Raw genomic sequence first — 9,875 nt, 5'->3', positions numbered from 1 at the left:
TCTTCTTCTTCTTCTTCTTCTTCTTCTTCTTCTTCTTCTTCTTCTTCTTCTTCTTCTTCTTCTTCTTCTTCTTCTTCTTCTTCTTTCTTCTTGTCCCTGGTCTGAGAATGATTCCACAACATGTCCTTTAGTTAGTATCTCTGTCTGTGTTCATGTTCATCTTGGGGCATCTCCATTTTTTCATCTTGAGCATCCTTCTTGTTTCTGCTTAAGTATTCTCTGTCAACTTTCTTCTCAGAGGATGCAGGAATTGCCTGGCCTGGCTCAGATGCACTCATCTCTGGGGTAACCTCGTCTTCCAGAGAAACTGAAATCTCTGGTGTGTGAGGCACCATCACCTTCTCCCCACTGGCATTATCATGATCAGTAGCAGAAGTGATGATTCCTGGTTCTTTATCGACTAGATGCACACTGTTAGCTTCACACAGGAAGGCTCCAAGCACTCCTTGAGGGACTTGCGGAGTACAGTCTGGACTGTCTCCTCAAATTCTGAATCAATAAGAATTAATTTTTCCTTTTTATTCTTCTCTGCTGGCTTGTTGCCTTGAGCCTTTCTTTTCTCATGGCCAGGGCTTGGACCATTCCTTGTGGTTGCTTTCTCCTTCTCTGCCCTGGACTTTGATTGGCTTGGCTTGGTCTCAGCCTCTGGGGCGTCAACCCCCAGAGCCTCCATGGTAAATCAGTGCTACCAGGCATCATGCTATCCAATTTTTGTATAGATGGGGCAAAAGTTTTCTTTGGTCCCTTTCCACATTTTTTCTTCTGTTCGTATTGCCATCATTCAGCTCAGAAATGACATGTGCTTCGCCTTTTGGGGTGAAGAGGACCTAAAGGTGAGGAGCAGCATGAATTGCTGCAGTGATTCTTCAAACTCCAACCTCGATCTACTTTTCCTACCACTGGGAGAAGTCACCAATGCTATCTCCAAATAGGTTGTGCAGATTACCAGATACAAATGAGTAAGACTGGCCTAAAGAAAACACAAAACAAAACAATAAAAAAAATTTCTAAGAAATTCAAAAGAAAAACATAAGAATAAAAAGAAAAAAAAATTAAACATTAGCTGCTCCTTTCAAAAGACCAACAGAAATCAACAGTATAATTACCCAAGCTGTTCTGCATTTATATCAAAATATATCTTTTTCTCTTCTTTCCTTTGTCCTTTTCCTCATCCCAGGTTTTTCTTATTGAATAATTTCTTTCCCTTTCACAGTATTTATTGTACCTTTTAGGTTTTAATTATTCCTTCAGGTTCTTACACTAGCAAGATAATATGATGCTTAAATATGTGGGTCTTATTTATTTCACTTACCAATATAGTCTCTAGCTGCACCTCTTTATCTACAAAAGCCTCAAATTTATTGCCTTTTATAGTTGAATAATTCTCCATTGTGGGCCCTGGAGAAATAGCTCAGCAGTCTAAGCACCTACCTGACAAGCCAAAGGACCCAGGTTTTATCCCACGTACTGCATGCTGTGTGGGCCTAGCCCCAAGCCTACCATGAAACCAGGCACGGTGGTGCACACCGGTAGTCCCAGTGCTGGGGAAGCTGAGAGAGGAGGATCACTACAAGTCTGAGCTGGGTAACAAGACCTTGTAACAATAAATAAGTAAATAAAAAGAATTTTAAAAAATACTCCATTGTGTAAAGATATCATATCTTTTTTATCTATTTCTCAGCTGATGGGCATTTGGGTTGTTTCCAAGATTTAGCTATGACAAATTGTGCTGTTATAAACATGGGTGTATGTGTATCACTGTGGTATGATGATTTCAGTTCTTTTGGAAAAATACATAGGAGTTGAATAGCTGGCTTGAAAGGGACCTCTAATCCTAGCTTTTTGAGGAATCTCCATACTGATTTCCATAATGGTTGTACCAGCCTGCAGTCTCACCAACAGTGGAGAAGGGTTTCTTTTTCCCCACAACCCCTCTAGCATTTGTTATTGGTTGACTTCATGATGATAGCCATTCTGTCTGGGGTGAGATGGTGTCTCAGCGTTGTTCTAATTTGCATGTTTTGAATGATCAATGATGTCTTACACTTTTTTCATACATTTATTTGCCATTTGAATCTCTTCATCTGTAAAATATATATCCATCTCATATGCCCATTTATGGATTAGGTCTTTGAATTTTGGAGGCCTGATTCTTTATATGTATAACTTTTCTTTTAATGGTTTCCAAATCTCCAGAACTCTGCTGTTAGAATTTGCAGCTCCCTTGATATTGACATTTCTCCTTGGCCTTAATTGCCAAGGTCTTTTTGGGTTTACCTCTGTGCTCAAGTGTTTTCTGAATTGGATCTAGGCAATGAGCCAGAATGGTTATACAGCCGGCTTCATCTGCTTCCTTTCTCTGAGAGATCTGTCCCGAGATGTCTTTTGTTGCCATATGAGTAAAGTTTTTTCCTGCATCGTCCTTGTTCATTTTGTAGTTGTTTTATTTTAAAGATGGGAGGATCAATACAATTCTTACACCTTTAAAGAACTGATTACAATTTGGAAGTCACACAAGGTTTTAGTATCCCAGTCTAAAAGTCATGTTAAGAACTGTAAGTTATAGATTTAAACATCTTCTGGAGAGTCCAATTTATATTAGTGAGTTCACCTCTCATCAAACCAGGTTGGAAAAAGTGAGTCAAATCACTCAGATGTGCAGAATACATAGACAGCCTTGAGAAACAAGGAAACACTGAATGACCTCAAAGCGATGCTCTCTGCTGTCATCCCTTGTAAGTACTTTTGAAGCATTTTTAAGTGGGAAAAAATCAAGAAAATGGATTTTGGGGTATTTTGAGAGTATATTGGACTACTGTTATGATCAGTGTAAAGGGATCCTTGCCCTCTGAAATGTTCACAGACCTAAGAGTACAGAAAATGTCAACTGGGACAAGAAGTTGCTAATTTATAAACTTTCAGAGACTTAGAAGAACATCAAATCAGCTAGAAATGGAAACTGATGGATACCCTCCAGATAAAATAAAATTGCCTGATGGTACTAGCAATGAAGGAAAATATTAAAGATGTGAATATTGAGACTATAAAATAAAAATCAATCCTCAAGATAAGAAAAACTTTTTGCTTTGGTGTACAGAGAGTGCTCAATATGTTGAATATTTATAAGAATCCTTAGTCATTTCTAGTATCTTTTCTTGTAATTGTTTATTTATAAAATTTATCATAGGAAATCTCTTTAATCTCTGGGATAAAGATCATATAACTTCCTTACATGTTGACCTATCTGGACAGGCAAAATTTGGTTCCAGACAAAATGTACCATGGAATAATTATTTTTAGAATAATTAAACACCAACAGATAATCTGATTATTTATAATTAGGATAGATATCATGCCACCTATAGACTGTACGAGAACTGGCTATTCATAAAAATTCACGTGAGTAGAAATTCCGCATACAGTGGTACTTCATTCAGTTCCCAAATTCCATTATTTCCACATAATGAGCTCTCAACTTGGTTGCAACCAGAGCTGTTGAATGAATTCTCTGACCAGAACCATGGAAAGAATTAAGTTTGTTAACCAAGGTACCACTTAAGGAAAAGAGCTGTAAGAATAGAGATTGAGTCTTCTCAGAATGTCATAACATTTTGTTTCTTATATATAATCTTTTTTTTTTGTGTGTGTGTGTGTGTGTGTGTGTGGCCGGCTCAGCCCACCCTGGGGTAGAGGCTGGCATGTGGTGCTGGAGATTGGACCATGGTCCCTGCGCTGCCTAAGCCTGCCTAAATAGGTGCTTTAGACCACTGAACTATCTACCCGGCCCCATATAGTCAATTATTAAGAAATGCCTTAAGCAAAAAAAAAAAAAAAAAAAAGAAGAAGCAAATTAAAAAAAGAAATGCCTTAAGTGTATTAAAGCAGCATCAACACATACTAGTGAGTCTACACTGATTCTCCACAGAATAAGCCTTCTTTTATGTGTGCAAGAAATTATAAGGCCAAGGTCTAGGGTAGAGTGAATCTGACGTCAGTCCACTCTATTGGTTGGTAAGGAGCAATCCTTGCTTCAGAGCAATCATGGTCTTGGATAAACTAATCAAATCTAGCTTCTAAGCATCTTTCCATTTCACAAGTAGTGCCTTATGAATTGAAGTATAAACACTTTCTTTGTCCCAACACTACAATATCTTTGCTACTGAAGGAGAACAGAGGGTTGGGATTCTTTAATTTGAAAAGTACCTATGCCTAAAACTAATATTATGGATAATCCAATACTAAACATCTCTTTACTATTTTGGGTTTTATAGTGCATTATTACTGGTTATAGTCCAGGATCTCCATAAAGAGAGTGAAACTCCACAAAGGTTCTGAATAATCTGAACCAGCTACACAGAATTGGCTTCCCAGTTCTATAAAGGGCCTACAGGAAATGCCATTTTACAAATTCTGTGAGAACATTATAGGGCAAAGCCATTATGCTGTCTAGTGACATCAATCTTAAGTAGACGTTTAGTAAAATACCTTGAAGGACAATTCATCATAATAAGGATAAATATTGGCCATCACCAGAAACACCAACAATAAAATGTTTCCACGATGAATTTTATACTCTTTTCTTTTCCTACAGACTTTTAGCATATGCTAAAGGAAGATACAAAAGGATTAAAACATTTCCAAGAAATTTAATCATACTCCAGAACAAAGCTTAGGAACATTTACAGGATGGAAAAAAAAGCTAGAACCCAAGAAAATAGAAATTATTTGCAATGTTTAACAAATAGGGTAAAATCCAAGGCAAAAGAGAAAGAAAAAAATGTGATTTACAATGAAGCAAATTAATTCCCTTCTTAGAGTTCTCATTTCCCTGCAGTTTTCTTGTCCTTTTCAGGAAAGGAATTGCTTTATCTTCTTTTACAGTTTTAGCTTGTGTATTGCCTTTACATTTTGTTAGGTAGGACAGGGGCAGAACGTGGCCTATGGCTAAGTTTGTCCCAGAGTGGAGGTAAAGAAAAAAATTCAGATATTGCAAGAATTGATGGGATTTCCACTGTGGTCGTGAGACAGGCATTTGCTGTCAGCCCTGTGTTCTGCAAAAGATGCTGGTGGTGTCTGAGCTTTCCCCATGGGTCTTTCCTGGTCTCCTGATATCTTCTCATGCTCCTAGGCTGAGCAGTCCCTCCTGCAGGCTGAGAGAATACCTGACCTCTGGTGCTCTGCACTGCAGTCTCTATGGCTCCCGCCCTGCTGTCTTCTCAAGCCCAACGCACCACTGCTGTCCCCTGTCTGCCACCTGGAAACCTCTCCCAACAGCGAAGCAGGCAGTCAGGGGCTCAGCCTTGGTGTTCCTACCTCTTACTCATTGGGTTGCTGTCCTTGGCTAGTCTCCACTGTCCTGAAAACCTTTTCTTCATGTATTCTCTTTACTTTCTACATGTTTTAGGCAGGCAAATCTCTCTTGTCTTTCTCATTTCACCTCAGAAGTGGAAATCTGGAAAGTAGGCTCCTTTAATTTTCATAAATTATAACATTTAATTTTTGTCGAACAAGGAGACATTCTTAATGAAACATAAACTTCACATTAGTATTCTTTCTACCTCTGATATTCATTTACTTATATAAATCCCACTGGCCATGAGGCAATTAGACAGCAGATGGTTCAGTTCAAATCAATTAAATTGAATGGTATATGCCATGAATAACTGGGGCTGTTCAAAATGTGTTCATAATTCACAGTTCTTCCAAAAACAACCCGTACAGTCTTCATGATGAGTGAGAAGATTCAGCTCAGGTTCCTGTGCAAAGTTTACCAAAATCATTAACGCTGTCATTCCTCTTTATGTATAGAGTGCCCAGAATTGCAATAATAATAATAATAATAATAATAATAATAATAATAAATAAGGCTATTTAGTGCTCATTGTATCCAATATTTATTATGAGGATTCTTTTTCCTTTTTGCTGAAAGAACACTTTAAATGTGTAATATTATATTATTAATTGTATCCATCACACTGTGAAAAAAAGCTTGAAAAACTCTTACTCTTCTTATTTGAGATTTTGTGCTGAGCAGTCCCTCCTTCAAGCTCAGAGAACACCCAATCTCTGCTACTCTGCACCACAGTCTCTATGGTTCCTGCCCTGCTGTCTCCTCAAGCCCAGGACACCACTGCTGTCCCCTCTCTGTCATGTGGAAACCTCTCCCAACAGCAAAGCAGGCAGTCAGAGGCCAGCCTTGCTGTTCTTATCTCATACTCATTGGGTTGCTGTGCTTGGCTAATCTCCACTGCCTGGAAAACAAAGAAGTTGTCTGGAAATCAGATGGTAATTCCATTTTTACGTTTTTGAGGAATATCCACATAGTATTGCTTTCCAACAATGACCAGTAATATCCACCATCCCCTCATTTCATTCATCCCAATTTCTGTAAACCCCAACTTATTCTATGATTTGACTTGTGCTAGATCTCACACCTGAGTGGCATCATGTGTCTTTTAGTGCCTGATTCATTGTAATAAAATTCTCCAATTCCACCCTCGCTGTTATAAGTGACAGAAAGTCCTTTTCTTCCAGGCTGAGTGGTGCCCCATGTCTACAAATGTGGTAGCCCACTGTCTTTCTCAAGTGTACCTGCTGATGCCCAGCATTGGCCCCATTTCCTGGACATGGAGCCAGTGTTACAGTTGATGTGAGAATGCTAATGTCTCCTGACACATTAATTTCGAATACTTTTGGCTAAATACTCAAAAGTAAGGTTGTTCGGATGGCTGGATAGTATGGTAATTCCATTACAGGTTTTTGACATGTAGCGTTGCTTTCTAGATGGTTGTTTTACTCGACATTCCCACTCTCAGTTCAGAACAGCTCATTTTCCTCCACATCCTTGCCGACACTTATTGTTTCTGGGTGGGCTTTTTTTTTTTTTTTTTTTTACAATACCAATACAAGTTGGTGATATCTAATTATAGTCTTGATTGTGTTTCTGTAATGAGAATAGCATTATTTAACATTGTCCATGTACCTTAAGCCATTTTTATGTTTTTCAATTAATTTTATTGAGAAACAAATAGCAATGAGACAGTTTAAAAACTGATTAGTAGGACAGTTTCAATAATTAATACATTGCATATTGTTGTTTTCATAGTGATTATTCATAGTTCAAGATGCAGACATGATATCCTGTCCAAATACTATTAGTACAAATGTTTCTTCTCATTGAATAAAGGGAAAGTATTTGTATCTGCTGTATATCTAGCCTAACTATTTTGAATATACGGATACAAAATGGTCCTTCATTTGTATCCCTTTTTTTTTTTGTTTAGTTTTGTCAGAGATGAGTATTCCATTGCCATTAAAATATTGTAGGTATGTGAATTCAGCACAATAATTCAATATAGTCCAGTAGTCCATAATAGTAGTAGGTTACCTGCAGGACTGGCAATGTCAGAAGTTGTTGACTTGAGCCTTTTACAGCTCTGCATGTTAATATGGCTTTACTTTTTATACTTCATTTTTATACTTTTCTACTGGGTGGTTAAGACCAAGATAAAGCAAGACCTATATAACAAGAAATGTAGTTTTTGTATCTGCCAAGTTATTTTTTTTTATTCTTTTCAAAGTTTTATTGATAAACATATAGCAATGAGACAGTTTCAAATCAAATCGAAAGTACAGTTTCAACAAATAATACACTGCATACATTCTTCTCAGTGGTTAATTGCTGTACAAGATGCAGACTTGTGATCCTACTTACAAACACCATTAGAAAAAATCATTCTATTCATTAAGAGAATGCAACTATATATCTATCCCAACCACTTTGAATACACAGATACAAAATGGACATTCATAGTTATACCCCAATTTTTTTTAAGTTCCGTTGTTGAATATTATAGGTGTGTAAACTCAGCAAAATATTCTAAAAGAGTACAGAAGCCCATAATATCATTGGGTCTTCTGTTTAACTGGCAATGTCAGAAATTATTTACGTGAGTCCCCCACAGCTCAACATAACAACATGGCTTTACTTCCTATATTTCATCTTCATACTTTTCTACTGGATGGTTAAGACCAAGGTAAAGCAGGACCTGTGCAACAAGAGTTGTAGCTTTTTGGTTTGAGAAGGTCAGTGAAATGCCCTCAGGATTTATCCTGAGATCCTGTACCTCAGATTGTAGAACCTTTGTCAGTGTCAGCCATGTGGATGAGTCACGGCCAATGCTTGGCCTATGTGCTCTCTGTGAAAGCCCAAGTTATTTTTTTTTAAATCTCTATCAAGTCTTTGTCCACTCATTAATTAGATTATTTGACTGTTTGGTATATTTTCAATTCTTTGTATAGTGAGGTGACATCTCCGTATCAGAGGCACTGATAGTATTTTCTTTGTTTGTAATCTGTCTTTTCCACTGTCTTAATTCATTGCCATATGCGGAAGAAAAAAAAGCATGCCCCTATGTCATCCTGTATATAAAATTAAAGTCAAAATAGGTTAAAGAGATAAATAAACCTGAAGCCATAGAAATGATGAAAAAAAAATTTGGGGGAACGCTCTACAGTATTTGCATGGGCAGTGAATTCTTTTTAATTTTTTTCATTTATTTATTTATTTATTTGTTTTGTGTGTGTGTGTGGCCAGCTCAGCCCACCAAGGGGTGGGGCTGGCTGGCATGTGGTGCTGGGGGATTGAACCGCGGTCCCTGTGCTTTGCTCAGCTTAGCTTGTTCTAAGTAGGTGCTCCAGACCACTGAGCCATCTCACCAGCCCATGGGCAGTGATTTCTTGACTAGGACCCCCAGTGCACAGGTAAGAAAACCAAAAGTAACTACGTGAGAGTGCACCAAATTAAAAGTCTCCACAGCAAAAGGATACTATTTCTAGCATTTTTGAGGGTGTGGGGAGCACTTTTCCTAGGTAAATATTACTTATTATGTATTTATTTTTTATCACTGACTATGCTTTTCTTCTCATTTTATTCTTGGAAATGTACCAGAAATATCTATGATTTAGAAACATCTAAAATTTCTGAGCAGTGAAGAAAATCAGAATTCGCAGAGCGGCGTGTTTTTATGCCTTATTTCCACTCTAGCTTAGCAAATTCCTCAAGGTTAAGATCTATATTTTAATGCCTGTGCTTTCCCCACAGCACTCGGCGTGATGCCCCCTTTGCTGTGTGTGCTCCGATCCACTGTTGTTTTTTAGTTGACTGACATTTAAATTAACTCACCTTCCATAGCTGTGCCAGTTGCAAATGAAAACGCCTGGAAAAGCAGCCCCTGGAAGGCACTGCACTTGGATTTCACTTCTTGTGCTGCTCATTTCCAAAATGGGGACAGTGTGAGCAGCATCGGGGTAGGACTGTTACGGATAACAGTTGAAATATGGTTTAGACTATGAGAACAGCAAGCAAAATTCAGTCAATAATAAATCATAGCTATTATTTTAACTATCTATACTACTGCGACTATCAAAATAACTGCTAAAGTCTTTTTATAATTCTTCACCTTTTAAAAAATTGTTATTTATGTATTTGGTACAGGCTTTCACTATGCAGCTCAGACTCTACTGATCATCCTGTCTCAGCCTCCCCAGTGCTGAGATTATAGGCGTGCACCGCCCCTCCCAATTTCAGGGCTGGCATGGTACACCCAGGATTCCAGGGCCAGTAAGGCATGCTGGGGATTGAACTTTGGTCTTTGCACTTGCCATGCAGGCTTTTAGACCACCAAGCTATCTCCCCAGTCCTCTCTTCGCCTTTTATGAAAAATGGCCTACACTCCTAGAGCTATCTCAATGTACGGGATGAATATATCAGTGTATTTTTTTCCTAGCATAGTAAATTTCCAAAACCTCTTTCACAAACCTGTGTCTGTTGAATATATGTAAAATTTTTAAATGACTGTCAGATAAAATAAAAT

At 37.9% G+C, this 9,875-nt stretch overlaps 1 pseudogene; it reads right to left on the bottom strand.

The window, feature by feature from the left end:
- Positions 1 to 7,103, bottom strand: part of LOC101588145 — a 7,847-nt pseudogene extending 744 nt beyond the window's left edge.
- Positions 7,104 to 9,875: the final 2,772 nt, after the last annotated feature.

Source organism: Octodon degus, unplaced genomic scaffold (genome assembly GCF_000260255.1).
Source record: "Octodon degus isolate 3935 unplaced genomic scaffold, OctDeg1.0 scaffold00005, whole genome shotgun sequence".
Taxonomy (NCBI): Eukaryota; Metazoa; Chordata; class Mammalia; order Rodentia; family Octodontidae; genus Octodon; species Octodon degus.
The sequence above is the reverse complement of the archived record's forward strand: the minus strand, read 5'-3'. Positions and strand labels throughout refer to the sequence as shown.